Here is an 18,966-nt window from a genome sequence, read left to right as displayed (position 1 = left end):
TCTCCTCAACATTCATTAAAGTTACACAGTAATGGGTGGCTGTAATTTGCCTCTGGTTTTGGATCAACATTAGCTTAAGACTCGGTCAGCTTGTGAAAACAAATGGGATTAAATTGGAAAAAAGTGTTCTTTTCATGATGCTGATAATAACAGGAACATTTTTTTACAGTAAAATCTCTCTCCATCCTTTTTTAATGCTACTCTATATTTTTGCCTTTGAACTGATCAACAAAAATCCATATCTCCTGCACAATCTCACACTGGGCTACAACCTCCATGACAACTATTTGAGCACACTTGGCACTTCAGAGGCCTTGCTGGACATTCTCTCCGCAGGAGAAGCCAATGTTCCCAACTACGGCTGTGGAAGGAAGGAGAACCTCCTGGCTCTTCTTGATGGAGCTGACAGGGACATCTCCATCCAGATATCAAGATTAGTAGGCACCTACAAAGTCCCACAGGTTTGTGTGTATGTATTTTTTTAACTGGCAGACTGAGTGGGATGGTGATGGGTGAGCGATAGATCCAATCATTTCTTCTCTATGGAACTTGAGCTGCTTTTCACCAGGGCCATTGTAGGTGTCATGGTTGAGGATTGGGATTGAGATTGACAGTAGGGTAAGGAGAGATCAAAGCAGAAATAGGCATCATGACACCATTGCTTTGGGGGCTTCTGCTGCACACTTGCAAAGTGGGAAGAAAAGAGTGCATACATATGAACCACTGGTATTCAGTCAAGATTCAGCCCTTTAGACTTCCCAGGACTAATGAAGGATCCTGAAGTTAGGATGCCTAAGAAGCTAAATCATATTTTTATGCTATATTTTATCATTAGTATAGTCTGAAGGTGGGTTGAACACTTTGTTGAAAAGAATTGGTTCCTACCGTCATGATAATTCTCTGATTATTAATAAATCAAAGTCAAAAGTTATAATCTTTGGAAAATGACATCATGGCTATAGAAGGATATTCCCTTATTAGCCAATAGAGAGAATTAATACTTTCTTACCTAGAGGTAGTTTCTTCTGGAACCGGATGTTCATTCCCTCTTATTTCCAGGTTGAATTCCTCCTTGATCAGTTTCCATCCATTATTCCTTGTCTGGCCTTCAGGTGCTTCGGAAAATAGCTTGACCCTCTCCTCACTGTGATAGCTTCTCAAATATTGGAACGATGCTATCATGTCTCCCCTGGTCCTTCTCTTCACTAGACTAGCCATGGCAAGTACTTGCAGCCGTTCATCGTCTGTTTTAGCCTGCAGTCCCCTAATCATCTTGGTTGCCCTTCTCTGCACTTTTTCCAAAGTCTCAACATCTTTTTTGTAATGTGGCGATCAAAACTGGATGCAGTATTCCAGGTGTGGCTTTACAAAGGCTTTATAAAGCAGTCTTTAATAGTTCACGTGATTTTGATTCTGTGCCACTGTTTACACAACCAAGGTTTGCATTAGCTTTTTTGGCTGCTGTGGCACATTGCTGACTCATGTCTAAGTGATCCTCCACTAAGACTCCAAGGTCACTCTCACAGTTACTGTTTTTGAGCCTAACCTGCACTTGTACCTTTGGTTTTTCCTGCCCATGGGTAAAACCTTGCTTTTCTCCACATTAAATTTCATGTTGTTGGATTGTTCAGGTCTGTTAAATTCTTTTTGGATCCTGAGTTTGTCTTCTGGAGTGTTGGCTATTCCTGCCAGCTTTGTGTCATCTGCAGATTTGATGAGTTCCCCTTCTATTCCCTCATCTAAGTCATTTATGAAGACATTGAAGATTACTGGGCCTAAGACAGAACCTTGTGGTACCCCACTGCTTATTTCCCTCCATGTAGATGTAGTATCATCAAGGACTACTTGCTGAATACGGTTTGTTAGCCAGTTACAAATCCATCTAATGGTGATGCTATCGATCCCACATTTTTCTAGCTTAGCAAGAAGTAAGTTATGGTCTACTTTGTCAAATGCCTGGCTGAAGTTTAAATATACTTATGTATACAGCATTTTGTTGCTCTACTAATTTAGTCACTTTGTCAAAGAATAAAATAAGATTGGTTTGCATTATCTGTTTTTAACAAACACATGCTGGCTACTAGTTATAATTATGTTTCTAGATGTTCACAGATGTTTTTGATCATTTTTTCCCAGTATCTTCCCAGGTATTGATGTTAGGCTGATTGATCTGTAGTTTCCTGAGTCTGTTCCCCCCTCCCCCTTTTCTTGGAAGATGGGACTCATATCAGCCCTTTTCCAATCCTCTGGTAGTTCCCTGGTGCTCAAAGATTTTTAAAAATATGATACAATGGTTCCGAGATAACCATTGAGATAACCCTAACTCCTTCAGAACTCTGGGATGTAATCCATCAGGTTCCAGTGATTTATCTTCATCAAGGTCAAACTGGTGTTCTCTTTCCATTTTCTTGCTTATTTTAATTTTAATTTTTAGTCAGTCTTGTACAGTTATGTTTTTGGTAGGTTGGATTATACTCTGCTTTCTTTCTACTGCCTGTTACTTCCTTGCCATCTTCTCTCTTTAGTGGACCAACTGTTTCCTTGACTTTTTTCTTGTTATTTGTATTTTGAAAGAAACTTTTTTTAAATCTTTGACTTTTTTGCTAGTCTTTGTTTATTGTTCATTCATTCACCAGAGACAAATTCCTTGTGTGTGTCCAATCACACGTGGGCAATAAAGAATTCTATTCTATAATTTTGTTTTCTATTCTAGAACAAACCCAATCATAGCATCTTCGTAGTATCCTGGAGATGGATAAAAGGACATCAGCTTCTGCTCTTAGAGCTGAATTGGGACTTTATATTTTTCTCTCTCTAAAGTTAGGCCTTATTATTGAAATAAAAATTATGGAAATTGTGAGAAATTTAAAAATCTGGTCATTTAGAAGAAATAAAATTTCAATTAAAGACCACTTTGATCATACATCTGACAAATTATGTTAGAAGTACGGTCTCCCTGATTCTTGCATAGAGAGAGAAAAGGCTGGAAAGATTGCTACACAAAGGATATACACAGGATATCAAAGCAGAGAAACTTGTAGCCATCCTCAGAAAGTTTGTAACATTGAAATGGATGAGCTGCTACAAACAGACCTTCCAGATTGCCAAGTATTGAAATGCAGAAATGCTGAAATACCCCGAAGGAGGATGAGTAAGATTTCAGCAGCTGGATACAATGGCTAAATATTGAAGATTTAATCAAGCTTCTTATAATGAACAGACTTTTATTTGCAGAAGATCAGAGATGGAAGAAATAACACATCTTCACTGCTTTTTCAGATCAGTGATGGAATTCCTTCAGAGGCTCTGCAAGATAAAAGTCAATTCCCCCTTTTCCATCAGATGCTCCTCAAAGAAGGGATCCAGTACCCAGCAATTGTCGAATTGCTCCTCCACTTCAGATGGACCCTGATTGGCCTCTTTGCTTCAGACACAGAGAAGGGAGAGAATTTCATGAGGACTTTCTCTCCTGTGCTTGTCAGGAATGGAATTTGTGTGGTTATATCACAATTGTTCTCAACAACTGGTCATATAGCAGCCCTTGGGGATTCCCTCTCTAAGTGGAGGCAAGTCAATGTTTTTCTTCACTTTATAGAATATGTTTCCATTTGGGAGAGAATCCTTCCTTTCCATTTAACACTTATGCGTTTGCCAGGACCCATTGAAGGGAAGGTCTGGATCCTCTCAGCCTTGGGCAGTATGAAAAACAGACGACACAGACTTCACAAATATCTCCATAGCATTTGGATATTTGATTTTCAGAGGAAAAAAAGGCCTCAGGTTGATACCTTTGAGCCCAGTTTCCTTTTCAAACACCCATTTCAAGATCCATATTTCCACTGTTCTCGTTCAAAGAATGTCTTTTCTGTCAAAGTCCACAGAAGATGCACCCAGAAAGCCCCACTGGAGACCCAGGAGAAAAGGAACAGGATCCAGATTCCAGATTCCCACCCTTTGTACAGTATCGTGAAGAGACACTGGGACAGAATTAACGGTGTCATTCAGACTCTGGCCCAGGCCTTGAACGCTGCCTATTCCTCCAGACCAAGGAGGAGAAGCAAAGGGGCCAAAGAGAGGCTGCAGTCATGGCAGGTAAGTGGTACCAACAAGCATCCATCAAACATAGGTAGAAAGATGGTGAGGAACTTTCTGAAGCTTTTTGAGGTACAAAAGGACAAGGATTGTAGCCAATTTAATCACTCAGGGATAATGTTCCAAAGAAAGGGCACCATAATAGATTTCCTTTGGTATTGACAGCCAATTTTAAAACCATGTATGCATTTTTAAATAAATTGCTGTATGTAGGGATTTGGAATTAGAACCACAAGATTTTACATTTAAAACATTGAAGGAGTCCCTGAGACCATCTAGCCCAACCCCTCCTACCTGCAGGAATCCCAGTTAAAGCTTCTCTGACTGATGGCTGCTTGGTCTTTGCAATCAGACTGTAACAGATGATCAAGCTAAAGCCAAGGGTGGGGTTAAATGCATTATAAGTATGGAGTCCTTAGGTCCCCAGAAGAGTTCCAAATCCAACCCCCACCCCACCCACCCCCGTGAATTTCATTGACTCTTACCTAGCATCAATTTGGGTTGGCCATTATTAAATCAAACTAATAGGTAGCCTGAAGAAAACTTTCAGAGCTTTGAAGAATTCCTGTTCTTAGTTCTTAGACATTAGATTAGAATTCTTTATTGGCCAAGTGTGATTGGACACACAAGGAATTTGTCTTCGGTGCAGATGCTCTCAGTGTACATAAAGAAAAGAAAAAATAAAATATATTCATCAAGAATCATAAGGTACAACAGTGATAGTCATAGGATACTAATAAGTAATCAAATCATACTAGGAAGCAATAAAACAATATAAATTGAAAGATACAAGCAACAGGGGTTATAGTAATAAGTGGGAAGAAATAGGTACTAGTAAGGATGAGAAGAATAATGGTAATGCAGTCTTAATAAATAGTTTGACAGTGTTGTGGGAATTATTTGTTTAGCAGAGTGATGGTGTTCAGGAAAAAACTGCCCTTTTGTTTAATTGTTCTGGTGTGCAGTGCTCTAAAGCATCGTTTTGAGGGAAGAGGTTGAAACAATTTATGTCCAGGATATGAGGGGTCTGTAGATATTTTCATGGCCCTCTTTTTGACTCGTGCAGTATACAGGACCTCCATGGAAGGCAATTTGGTAGCCATTATTTTTTCTGTTCTAATTATCCGTTGAAGTCTGTGTCTGTCTTGTTGAATTGCAGAGCCAAACCAGACAGTTATGGAGGTGCCGATGACAGACTCAATGCTTATGCCTGGCAAAGACAAATAGCGAAGGGGAAACTGAATTCCTCTGCTTTACGTAATTTCTCTCTTGGAACTGAGTTCATGTTTCCACGTCTGATGGTCTGGAAAAACAATAAACAGATGTTACGCTTGTGTGTAACATCTTTCGGTTGTTGGAAGAAGGCTGCATCCTCCCTTCTCCAGCTAAGAGATTGTCCTAGTATGTCACCCTTTAAAAAAAAAGAAGTTAATGAGTAATTTCTTTCTTTTTAGAAAAATATATTGGTGATCTATTCTAAAATGTTCCATTTAACAGACACATTTGTTCAATTATGTTTTGCAAATATATATTTTTCAATATGTGATTGACACATTTTCTGAGCCCTTTTCACTTTGGAAGAGAGTGGCCACCCTTTAGTTCCCCACTCGCAATAGTTGCAAGTTAGAGAAGAAAGAGTCAAATGTGGAAAGACCACGTGGGATAAGAAACCCACCTGTATATTTCTATTCTAGTTCAATCCCTTTTTGGAGAAGAATGAGTTTTGCAACATTTCCAAGAGGAAACTGCATTGGGGCCCAAATGGAGACATAGCAGCGGATCTGAACGTCATGATGAGCATCTTGGTTTCCCCCCACAGGGATTTCATCCCAGAGCAACTGGGGAGTTTTGAAAGAGGGAGACTGATGATCAGACAAGACGCTCTTTCTCAGCTGAAGCTGCTCGACAAGGTGGGGAAAGCATTGGTGGTTTTTCCGTTTCGCAAAGCTTTGGGACCAAAGGGGGAGGACTTCCACTGAGAATTAAATGGGGGGGGGGGAGTTGAACCTTTACAGTTTCTTAGGCTGCTTGGGAGGCTTCGGGGCTATTGACCAAAGTGCCCTTAAAATGCTATGATGTGGAACACTCTTTTCAGCTGATTCAACAGAGTCCAATATTTTTATGTGTTTGTTTGCTTGCTTGTTTAATTTATATGCTGCCCAATCTCACTGCTCAATCTCATGAGTAACATGGGATGCAAAGTAAGGATTCTTTAGGAAACAGATCAGGCTGTTTTCTGTCCCCTCTGCCACCTGGTGCTGCCCTAAACCTGGGGTTATTTTGATGTTGGATATTTTTATGAAAGGAATTAGAGAAACCGGGCATCTATGGTTAGGGAGCTGCCTTATGGCGCTGGCCCAGGCTGTAGCCCTTAAAGAACTCTTCGAATGAGGGAAGCCAAGAACTGTTGCTCTATAAACAAATCTTAAGTGTGGACAGGACTTCACCCGATCTACACATTCCCTATCCAGGCTCCAATTATACCTGTCTCTTCCCCAAAACAACTCCCTGATATTCAGGAGGTTGAGTGCACGTGTCCCACTAAACCTTGGCCTTAATTGGAGGCTGGTGAGGAGGAGGAGCTTCCGGAACAATGGCGGTCTGCCTTTGAGCTCTGTATGGCCGCGGGGCTCATTTGGTAAAACAGGGATGCTGCCGGTCCTCTGTACCACCTTCGAGGACCGGGCCCAGTAAGCGACCACCCTGGCTTTCCATCAAGACCCGAGTTGGTCTCCAGGGTGGTCTGGCGGCCAAGAACGGGGTGGCGGAAGAACAGAAGAATGGAAGAACGGGATCCCGAGAACGAGATGGTGCCGGCGCCGGCCAGCTGGAGTAGGAGACGCCGGGCGGAGTCAGCTGGAGCGTTCGGGGGCGCTCGGGCCAATGTGGGGCTGATGTCGGCTGCACCGGACGCCTGGTAGGAGCGCCAGAGCGCCGGTGGAGTGTCAGAGGGGCTTGGGAGCTTGGAGCGGTGGAGGAGCGTCGGTTGGAGACGCTGGGTGCTCAGGCTGGCGTTGGTTGCACCGGAGGCCGTCTGGAGCGTCGGAGGCCGGCGGGAGTGGCGGATGTCGGCTTGTGGCAGGAGAGATGGAGGGGGCTTTCAGCATTGGAGGCCTGGTAGGAGGGAGGAGGCTTTCAGCGCTGGAGGCCGGGTAGGAGTTAGGAGGCTCGCCGGTGGCTGGCAGGAGGCTTTTAGCGCCGGAGGCCTGGCAGGAGAACCATCTGCCTCCTGCTGACCATCTACCATCTGCTGACCAGCTGCCTCCTGTTGACCTTGACCATCTACCATCTGCGGACTATCTGACCAGCTCACCACCCTCACCCAAGATTTTGGCCTTTCTGCACCTGACTGGACCAGCTTACCACCCTTACCCAAGTTTTTGGCTTTTCTGCACCTTACTGGATTCAGTGTACCATGTATTTTAACATCTGTAGCACCCCTTAATCGAATTGAGACCCTGCTGAAATTATGATCCATCATATACTCGAGGGCAGACCTGATCTTACTGCGGGAGTCCCCCCTCTCGCAAGTATGGCCCTCCGCCCTTTCGAGGGCCCACCTTGATGAGGGATTTATTAATCTAGAGAGGTGGACGAAGCGAAAACTTAGGGGTTTTTTAATCAAATTTTTTATTCATATTTTAGGGGGTCCCAGGGTGGGGGGTGGGGTTAGTCAGGCTGAGGGAGGGACTAGTGCCAGGCCGACAGGCGGGGTTGGCAAGGGAGTGAGCGGAGCTATTGAGGGGAGGGGGAGTAATGATATTCCAGTAGAGGGTCTTTTCATCCCAACGGTCGTGGGGAGGGGTAGGTGCGAGGGTAGACAAAGATCTTGCAACCGGTTGGGAGACTGTGGTCGTTGGACACGGCTGGTCATTTGTCCCAACCCCCGCAATCTAGGTGGTCAGGACCTACAGAGCCGGGGCCTGAGACTGATGTTGTATAACGCAAGGTCTGTTGCCAATAAGGCCCCCCTCATTAACGACTTGGTCTCGGAGGGGGAGCCGGACCTGGCGGGGATAACGGAGACCTGGCTGGGCCATGAGGGGGGTCTCCCCCTCGTGGAAATGTGCCCGCCGGGTTACCGTGCATTTCATCAGCCACAGGCCCTGGGTAGGGGTGGTGGGGTAGCGGTTATCGTAAGGGAAGGCCTTGAGCCGAGAGAGTCCACTGTGCCACAGATATCCGGGTATGAGTCCCTATGGGTGAAGTGGGGCCCAGGGAGACAGTTGGGCTTGCTGATTGTATACTTGGCTCCTCGCTATGCATCAGCGGCCCTGCCCGAGCTCCTCGAGGTGATCGCCGAGATGGCAGTTGAGACCCCCAGGCTATTGATCATGGGGGATTTCAACCTGCCATTGGTAGGGGAAACATCCGAGGTAGCTCGGGAGTTCATGGCTTCCATGACAGCCATGGACCTGACCCAAGTAATTCAGGGCCCCACACACGAGGGAGGTCACACACTGGACCTTATTTTTGTCTCTGGCCAGTGGAGGAGTGATCTGGGAGTAGGGGATTTAGTCATTACACCCCTGTCATGGTCAGATCACTCACTTCTCTGGCTCGACTTCCAGCCGCCATCCCCCATCGCGGGGAGGCGGAACCGGAATGTCCTAGATGGTTCCGCCCCAGGCGCCTGATGGAACCTGATAGGTTCCAGACGGAGCTTGGGCCACTTCCTGTAGCCCTGACCCGCTCCCGGATGGAGGACCTGGTGGCTGCATGGAATAGTGTGGCTGCCGGGGCCTTGGACCGGGTTGCGCCTTTGTGGCCTCTCCTGCGGCAGCAATCCACCCAGGCCCCTTGGTTTACCGAGGAGCTGAGGGTGATGAAGCGCCACAAGAGATGCCTAGAGAGCAGATGGAGATCGTCACGCTCTGAATCTGACCGAACACAGGTAGGAGCCTATTTACAGACCTACCTTGTGGCATTAAGAGTGGCCAAACGTCAGTATTGTGCCACTCTTATTGCGTCCGCAGATAACCGCCCTGCCGCCCTGTTTCGGGTGACCCGCTCCCTCCTTTCACATAGGCCGCGGGAAGCCCCCTTGCAGGGTAGAGCAGAGGAATTTGGGGAATATCTGCAGGACAAAATCACTCAGATTCGCAGCGAGTGGGTCCCCTTCAGTGGTCTAGAAGGGACGCCGGAGGTGGGTCTTGAGGCACCATTCTGGGAGGAGTTTGACTCTGTTACTGCCGACGATATGGACAGGCTCTGTGGGCGACTGCGAGCCATCACATGTTTATTGGACCCGTGTCCCTCCTAGCTTATACTGGCATCCTGGGAGGTCACACAAGGCTGGCTACAGGAGTTAGTCAACGCCTCCTTGAGAGAGGGGTTCTTGCCGGCCATCTTAAAAGAGGCGGTGGTGAGGCCCCTACTCAAGAAGCCTTCCCTGGACCCAGCTAATTTAGTTAACTATTGTCCCGTCTCCAACCTTTGCTTCTTGGCGAAGGTTGTAGAGAGTGTGGTGGCACAACAGTTCCCACGCCACTTGGAGGAAATTGATTACCTAGACCCGCGCCAGTCCGGTTTCCGGCCCGGCCACAGCACGGAGACAGCTTTGGTCGCGTTGGTGGATGATCTCTGGAGGGCCAGAGATGGGGGTTGCTCCTCCATCTTGGTCCTATTAGACCTCTCGGCCGCTTTTGATACCATCGACCATGGTATCCTATTGCATCGCTCACTTGTGGGGTGCCGCAGGGGTCGGTCCTCTCGCCTCTCCTGTTCAACACGTATATGAAGCCACTGGGCGAGATCATCCGTGGTTTCAGGGTCGAATACCACCTGTACTCTGACGACACTCAGCTGTACATCTCTACCCCAAACGACCCCAACAATGCCGTCGAAGTGATGTCCCGGTGCCTGGAGGCCGTACAGATCTGGATGGGAAGTAACAGACTCAAGCTCAACCCGTCCAAGACGGAGTGGCTGTGGCTACCGGCACCCCGGTTCAACCAGTTGGTTCCATCACTGGCCATTGGGCGCGAACAGCTGGCCCCCGTGGATCGGGCATGCAATTTGGGCGTCCTCCTGGATGCCCGGCTGTCAATGGATGACCATGTGACGGCCGTGGCAAGGGGGGCGTTTCACCAGGTTCGCCTGGTGCGCCAATTGCGTCCCCTATTGGACCGGAATGCCCTCCACACAGTCACCCATGCGCTTGTGACATCCCGACTGGACTACTGTAATGCTCTCTACATGGGGCTCCCCTTGAGATGCACCTGAAGGCTGCAGTTTGTTCAGAATGCGGCCGCGCGGGCAATTGTGGGAGTTACTAGGTACTCCCACGTAACACCTCTCCTGCGCGGGCTGCACTGGCTACCTGTGGCTTTCCGGGTGCGTTTCAATGTGTTGACTATCATCTTTAAAGCGCTCCATGGCACAGGACCTAGGTATTTGCGGGATCGCATCCTGCCCCATACATCCCTTCGGCCGATCCGCTCTCACAGGGAGGGACTCCTCCGGGTGCCGTCCACTAGGCAGTGCCAGCGGGCGGCGCCCAGGAGCAGGGCCTTCTCTGTGATGGGCCCGACCCTCTGGAATGACCTCTCCCCCAATATCAGAATAACCACCGATCTCTGCTCCTTCCATAAGAAGCTTAAGACCCACCTGTTCAATTTAGCTGGCCTGGCCTAATCGCAGTTTAGTCCCTCAAGTCTGTATTTTAAATTTTTAGGGGTGGGTTTTTAGGTTGTTTTTAATTTTTATCACTCTGTACAGCATATTGTTTAATTCGATTTTATGGGAATTTAAGGGTATTTATTTTTGTATACGGTTTTTTATTGAGATGTCTGTACACCGCCCCGAGTCCCTTCGGGGAGAGGGGGCGGTCTATAAATCTAATAAAACTTAAACTTAAACTTAATTGTTGTCTACCATGAGCTCTCTGGGCAAAAAGAAGGCTCCGGATTGAACTAACAATGAAAGTGGGGCTGTCTTTCCATGGACTCACCTAACTGTAGTTCTTCTACCTGCTGCAAAGGTTTCCTGACCAGCCTTGTTTGAGGGACACGTCCTCATGACCTCCCTCTGGCCTCCCTCCAGTTCTAGAAATCAGACAGTCAGTTTTAATCTCATTTCATCCACGACAGCTGTATGAATGGAAGAAATGAGTATACAAATCACATCTCCCTTAAAGCTGACAGCCCTCATTTCTAAGGGATTTTGCCTTTTCCCCCCCTTAACGGGGAGACTGTTTTGGACTATATTCAAAGGGGAGCAGGTTTGCAATCTTTTATTTAATTAATTCAGAAGAAACCTTTGCAGATCCTACTGGCCAAAGGTTCCTTTCTTCATAACAGTTGTACAACATTTTTAAAAAACAGAATAAAAATGTAATGAAATGCTTGAACTAGATGTTATTCTAAAATTTAAATTGAAACGTTTATCATCCTTAAAAATCACAGCTATATGAAGAACGGAGGAATGGATATTAATACAGCCATGAGGAGGAACCCACCGGTTGTCACTTAAGGCTTCAGTCTTTTTTCATTTCCCTTCCTCCAGACTTTATTAAGTTTTAAAAAAGGGATAGTAGTTATATCTTTTGTAATCTTTCAGAACAAATTAGAGATTTCATATTTTGCAATAGTGGTGATTTCATATTTACCTCAGTCTCATTTCACCTCGTCCTTTGTCAGAAATGCAGAACTGGAAAGGGGAGAATTTTTTTTTAATTCTTAAAATTTTTATTGGTTTTAAAAAATTTTACAAGGGAAAAAGGGTAAAAGGTTATGGAACATTTTGACAGCTACATCATGGGGGGGGGGAGAAGCCCCCCCGGGTCTCGCAACTTTTACAAAAAGGAAAAATAGAAAGATATAAACATTTACTTAGATATTAGCAGTTTTAAGTTTAACCAAATCATCAGTATGTTTCAATCATTTTACTTTTGTCACTTCCTTAAAAATACATTGTAACAACATTCAGAATAGTGTTTCAATTCACTTTTGTGATCTGAGTCTTCTTGTTGTCTCCTCTTCCCTCCCGTCCACTGGCAGAGCCTCAGCCCCTCCCTGCTTTGTATCTTGTGTAGGATCCCCCACATCACCTAATAGAGCAGTATGTTTTTTCATGAAAGCCTCTGCTTCCAAAACTGTGTTAATTCTAATTCTACTGCCCTCCCAAAAAATCAACACGCCTTCTGGTAACAACCATTTGAACCAGATCCCGTTATTACATAATTTTTTGGCTAAGAAGGTATATTTCCTTCTTTTATCTTTTACTTTCTTTGGGATCTGCTTAAGAATGGCTATTTCTTTATACTTGTATTTTAGTGGTCCTCCCCTTTGAGCTCCTAGAACCTCATCTCTTGTAGTTTTTCTAAGAAATTTAACATGAACTTCCCTTGGGACATTATGTGTTCTTGCATAGGCTGAATTAATCCTATAGATCAAGTCAATATCCCACCCAAGCTGTTGCTTATCTCTGTTAATATATTCTGCTAACATTGTGGTCATAATCTCTTTAAGATCTTCATTTTCAACTTCTGGTAAGTTTTGAAACCTAAGAAAAAAAGACATCCCTTCAAATTCCGTTTTTATCATGTGATTCTCAAATTCTATATTCCCCCTTTGGATTGCCTCCAGGCCACTCCTCATCCCAACCGCACCCTCCTCCAGTACACCTATCCGCTGTTCGTTCTGTGTTGTTATTTGTTGTGTCTCTCTGAGCTGATCATTTAAGTCCTGCAACTGTTTTTTCATTTCATCCTATCCCTTTAAGAGGGCCTGAAGCATCTGCTGAGTAGAGAAATCATTTGAACTCTCTTCAGGGGTTTTGGGTTGTAAAAAAGACCCCAACTGTGTCTGGTGGGCAATGGGACTGGACGTAGAAGATGTTGGGGCCGACGAGGCCTTTCCATGTGGTAATTTTTTCGGACCCATCATGAAGCTCAGAGATAGTTGTTATTCTATACAGGGAATGGTGTCCGTAGGAAAGCACAGATGGTAGAGGTCACCAAACAGGCAAGTTCAAAGGAGAATAAGTTGTTTAATTCAAAACCAAAGCAGATGGGTGGATCAAAACATTCCAAATCCAGGGAAGAAGATTGTTTGAAGAGGGTCCTGGAGATTTCTGGGGTGGAAATTAGATCAAGGCAAACAAAGTCTTTCAAGGGAGGAGTCTCATGCTCACAGACAAAGAAGAAGAAGGAAGTGAACCATCTTGGCTCAGTCAGCACCGGTGGTTAGGAAACAGCAAAATCAGAATTCCCATAGATAACTTCAGAGAAGAATCAATTCACCATCCTTTCTCTCACAGTTGTAGTCAAAAAAAAAAGTAAAAGAGAAAAAAAGGGTTTTCTTTTCCTTTTTTCCCCATTAATCAAGGGAAGTGAAAGTATTTTAAACTTTTTTGAACTTTCTCCCTCTCCCTCGCAAGGGAGGGATTTTCCAAGTGCTGCTTTTCCGAGGGGGGTGGAAATTCCCTCCCCCCTCCACTTTTAACTCTTTCACTGGTTGAAACAGAGTCAGGAAAAAAAACTGCAAGACAGTCAGTAAGGTTTTAAACTGTATAAGACCCGGGGAAAGCCCCCACCTCACCGCACTTCAGCTGCTGCATTCTAATTAGTCATTTCCTTCCTGGCTGCACTTGGCGAAGCGCGCGTTGGGATTCCGCGCGCTCCCTGCACTCCACAGCTGGGGCAAAGCTGGAGACCCCCCCGCGGCCGCGGCCGTTCCAGGGGGTCCCAGCAAGCCGCCCCTATGGCAGGGCGCCACTCCAAGGCACCCTGTGCTCCCCTGGGATCCCGGGGAGCCCACCGAGGCAGCGAGAAGGCAGACGCTCATGGCTACGTTGATGGCAAGGATATTTCTGAGCAGCAAGTCATTCTGTGTACCTGGTGGCCCCAGGGGCCCCTCTAAAAGATGGACAGTTGTCTGAATAGTGCCACATTTGTAGTAAATGTCCTTGTCCTCAGGGAGGGACCCCCATTTTAACCTCTGGCCTTTAGTTCTGGCCAAACCTGTGTGCAGGCTATTGACACACCTTCAAAACTCCTTCTCCAAGCCTCTAGGCAACTCCTCAAGCAGTTCTATCCAGTTAGGAAGATCACTTGAAGTTCCCATCTTTTCAGTTCTTTATCTCAGTGAAGCCCAGAGGCTACTTGGCTAATGTCCATTTCTCCCTTCATTTTCCCTGGATGGAGAGTCCTAACATCTTTTCTTTGGCGTTCCTTGTTTCTCTGCTCAGTCCCTGCCTCAGTCCAGATGTGTGGGTAGTTGTCATCCTGGATTTGTCAAGAGGGCTCGAGAAGGAGAGCCAGTTTGCTGCTATGACTGTGTTCCTTGTCCGGAGGGGACCTTCTCCACTCAGGAAGGTGGGTACACTGAGGAAAACAGGAACTCTTGGGAAACTAGGTTTATTCACAGCATTTGGATGAAAGTACAAATGTTAAAAGATAGGTTGAAGATTTTCTTGCTTATTTCCCAAATGTGCAGTGTCAGAGCGTTTGCAGTGTGACTAATATTAGGAGACAACCCAGGAACAAAACACAACACACAGAGACTTCGACATTTAACAGTGGTTTATACACAAAACATATACTGATATATACACATGGTAGGCAAATACCTGACAAGCAATCAATCTTCTTCTTAACTCTACAGGGAGAACTTAGCATTGGACACTGGACACAAGGAGAGACAATGCGCCCTCTGCTGGCAGCGTTATGTAAACACCTCTTAAAGTGGCAAAGGCTTTTGGTCTTCAACCGGCTGTCCTAATGCTGATTCGTTTTCAATGCATCAGCCTTACAGTTGCATCAGCTTTTACAGCTGGTCAGCTCTTAAATCACCATACCTGAAGACACAGTTTCCTATCTAAAGGGATGAGTAGAAAAAGAACTGTGAAGTGGGGGCTGAGAAGTGATGGGAGGAATGGCAGATTCCTGATATTTTCAAGGAACGTCAGAATTCTTGGAAACTTGAGGGATTGTTTCAGGTGCCTCTCCTGGAAGGATTGTTGGGATGTGTTCTACAGGGGCCTCCCCTTCAGAATCACTGAGAAGGACTCACTGGTCCTCAGTGAGGTGGTATGGATAATCCTCAGTGCGCCTTATTACACGTATAGTAGCAGTGCTCCTAGTAGCCAATCTAGATTACTTGCAGGACTTGGCCAGCCAGCTGGATTTCAAAAGGAAGGCATCTTCCTGGCCCAATATTGATTATGTATTTATGTACTTACTTTATTTATATCCTGCCTTTATTATGCTTACAAATTACTCCTGGTGGCAAACATATCCAACACACCTTCCTCCTCCTCCTCCTATTTTCCCCACAATGACCCTGCAAGAGTGGTTGGGCTGAGAGAAAGTGACCGGTTCAAAGGGACCCAGCTGGATTTCATGGCTCATGGAGGACTGGAACTCCCTTTCTAGCCTGATGCCTTAACCACTAGACCAAACTGTCTGTGTCAAGAAGTGCCCTCCGTCAGGGTTCAGGAGGTTTACATGGAAAGATTAACTGATTCATTATTTACCTCTAATAACACTTTTATGAAGGTTCGGCACATTACACGGGAAATCTTTCAAGTCTTAAGATTTACCTTAATACCATAGACTTTACCGATATAGATATTTAAAAATGATATTCTTTTAATCTTTTTTTCTGTGGAATTGTTAAGAAATGCATCTCTGGAAATATTCTTGTTTTCTGCTGTTGTCCCAAAAAGCTATTTCCTGAAATGTAAAGAATGCTAAAGAAATATTGATTTTTGGTTTTCTCAGATGCAGGAAAATGCACCAAGTGTCCAGATGATAAATATCCAAATGAGGCCAGAGTCCAATGTATCCCCAAAGTTATAACCTTCCTGTCTTATGAAGAACATCTGGGCATCATCCTGGTCTCTTTTGCACTGCTCTTGTTCCTAACCACAGGCCTTGTTTAATCATCTTCATTAAATACCGAGAAACTCCCCTTGTCAAAGCCAACAACCGGGACCTCTCCTACATCCTCCTGGTCTCCCTCCTGCTTTGCTTCTTGTCTCCTTTTCTCTTCATTGGTCAACCCAGGAAAGCCACCTGCCTTCTCCGACAAACAGTCTTCAGCATCATCTTCTCAGTTGCCATTTCTTCTCTCTTGGCCAAAACCATCACGGTGGTGCTGGCTTTCCTGGCCACAAAACCAGGAAACCAAGTGAAGAGATGGTTGGGGAAGAGCTTGGCCAACTCCATCATCCTTTCTTCTTCTGCTCTCCAAATTATCATCTGCTCCATCTGGCTGGGAGTTTCTCCCCCCTTCCCTGACTCTGACCTCCACTCTCAGCCTGGAGAGATCACCCTGCAATGCAACGAAGGGGCTGTTGTCATGTTCTACGTCACCCTCAGCTACATGGGCTTCCTGGCTGCCATCTGCTTCACGGTGGCTTTCCTGGCCAGGAATCTGCCTGGGGCCTTCAACGAAGCCAAGCTGATCACCTTCAGCATGCTGGTCTTCTGCAGTGTCTGGGTGACCTTTGTGCCCACCTACCTGAGCACCAAAGGGAAATACATGGTGGCTGTTCAGGTCTTCTCCATCCTGGCCTCCAGTGCTGGGCTGCTGGGCTGCATCTTCATCCCCAAGTGCTACATTATCCTTCTGAGGCCAGACCTGAACACAAAGGAGCATCTCACAGCCAGAACAAATATAAAAGCATGAGATATAACACCATTATGATATTGGAAGAATTATTAAAGTTTCTTTTATTTGAAAGGAGATGTTAATTCTTTGTATAGTATGCAGGTGTCAAAGAAAATCATATGTATATGTTTCAAAATGGGAAATTATTGAATGGAATTTTGGTAGCTCCCTTTCCTTTCACTTCAATAATTTTTTTCTAAAGATAACTCTGTAAAAGCCATTCAGAGGAATTTGCTGTTCAGCAACAGTTACTGAACAGGATACCTTATAGAAAAATAATTTGGGCCCTTGTTCCTATTGACAGCATCTAAAAGTGTGTATGTAAGAGAGAGACTGAGTAGGAAAAGAGGTGAGGAGGAAGCTGTGGGAACCAGCCTTGCTGCCTGATCCTCTCCCTGAGAATGCCGGAATGATGTGAGATGCCATGTTTGACTGGCTCTCAGCTGGGAGGGAAATCTTCATCCCTCTTATAGAATTCTTTCTTGATTTCCTGATAAAGCCTCCTTTACAGAAAGTGCTCAGCAGATCAGGTGCCTGGAATTTCAATTTGGGATTGTTATTATTTTGGTATGCACTTCATGCCAAAAAATTTAAAAAGTAAAAGAAGTTAAGTATGTAAAGAAATTTCCACTGTGTTTTTTTTTTAATTTCCTCAACCAGAGAAATAAAATAGCAATTTTCAGGCCCTTTAATTTTCCACTCTACAACTTCTACCTAAAACATTTTCTCTGCTCCTCTTCCAAGCTTGTCTTGTTTGTGAATGGCTGGAGAAGATGTCCAGAGAAAGAGGACTTTGAGACTCTCCCGAGGAGGAGGTTGAAAGGATCCTGTCTAAAGGCAGCCGCATCATTGACCAGGTCACAAACTTTCAATGCTGCATAATATCCATCTAGGCCCAAAAAGGGGGAGAATAAGGGAGGGGGGCTTTGAGGTTTCTAGGAAGAGGCCCCCATGGAAGCTGTTCTGCTCTCCAGCCACACAGATTGCTGATCAGTTGCTAATCAATGTTTAGGTATCAGAATGGCTCTTAATTGGGAATAGAATCCCTTTGCAAATTCCATTTTAAGGAGATAAGAAAAGCTTTGATGGATCAGACCAAGGTCACTCCAAGATTCACACAACTAATTTTGGTTCTCCCACAAGCAGAAGGCGGCAGAGACTTATGGCTTTGCCCCACATAGAACAGGAGTTTTCCCGCAATTTCACTTTTGTCTATCACCCCACACAATATTGGATACTCAGCCATCTCACACTCTAGGAATCCCCCATTCTGGGTATTCCACATTTTTTCCAAGTTTCACACCCCCATTCAACAAGAGTTAAGGCGGGACTGGAACTCAAGAGTCCTGGGGATTGGCCCAAAGTCCCCCAGGAACTTTTCGTGCCTAAGGGAGGATTAGAACTCAGAGCCTCCTGGACTTTGTCCCAAGCTCACCCAGCTGGCATTCATGCCTAAGGCAGAACTACATTTATAAACTAAACTTTCAAATCTTGGCCTTTTTTATTCAATCTTCCTTTGGATTGTGGATTTCCTGTCTGACCGCTCTCAGGGGTCAGATTAGGCAATCATATCTCTTCAGCCCTTATTCTTAATACTGGTAAAGCACAGGGTTGCGTCTTGAGTCCCTTAATCTATTCTCTTTATGTGCATGACTGCCTTCCCACTCACACCAGTAATACTATTCTTAAATTTGCAGGTGATACAACAGTGGTGTCCCCCCCACCTCTCCGGGGTAGATGCCTCTGCCTATCGAGATGAGGTGGAACAGTTGCTTTCATGGTGTGTAAACAATAACTTGATCCGTAACACAAAATAACACCCAGGAGCTGAGAGTGGACTACAGAAGGAATTGATCAGACATCCAGCCCTTGCTTATCAATGGAGACCGAGTGGAGCAAGTGGGCAGCTTTAAGTTTCTGGGTCTTGTCATAAAAGAGGACCTGGCCTGGGACACTCACATTGCAGCCCTGGTCAAAAGGGCCCAGCAGAGATTAGACTCCCTGAGACGTCTCAGGAAACAACAGCTGAATGGAAAACTGCTGGTGACCTTCTACTGCTGCACCATAGAGAGTATTTTAACTTACTGCACCTATGTTTGGTTTGTGTGTGTGTGTCTGTGTGTGTGTGTGTGTGTGTGTGTGTGTGTGTGTGAGAGAGAGAGAGAGAGAGAGAGAGAGAGAGAGAGAGAGAGAGAGAGAGAGAGAGAGAGAGAGAGAGAGAGAGAGAGAGAGAGAGAGATCCCTGCTTTAGTTGGGG

The 18,966-nt window shown here is 45.4% G+C and overlaps 1 pseudogene across 1 annotated transcript; it reads left to right on the top strand.

Moving 5' to 3' along the window:
- The first annotated feature begins 13,037 nt into the window (after positions 1 to 13,037).
- On the top strand, positions 13,038 to 17,076 carry LOC309392715 (vomeronasal type-2 receptor 26-like; annotated as a pseudogene). The gene is made up of 3 exons: positions 13,038 to 13,058; positions 14,284 to 14,410; positions 15,818 to 17,076. The product of its transcript is annotated as a vomeronasal type-2 receptor 26-like (transcript).
- The last annotated feature ends 1,890 nt before the right edge of the window (positions 17,077 to 18,966 follow it).

This window comes from Natrix helvetica (assembly GCF_964273705.1).
Source record: "Natrix helvetica genome assembly, chromosome: 5".
Classification (NCBI taxonomy): domain Eukaryota; kingdom Metazoa; phylum Chordata; class Lepidosauria; order Squamata; family Natricidae; genus Natrix; species Natrix helvetica.
The sequence above is the reverse complement of the archived record's forward strand: the minus strand, read 5'-3'. Positions and strand labels throughout refer to the sequence as shown.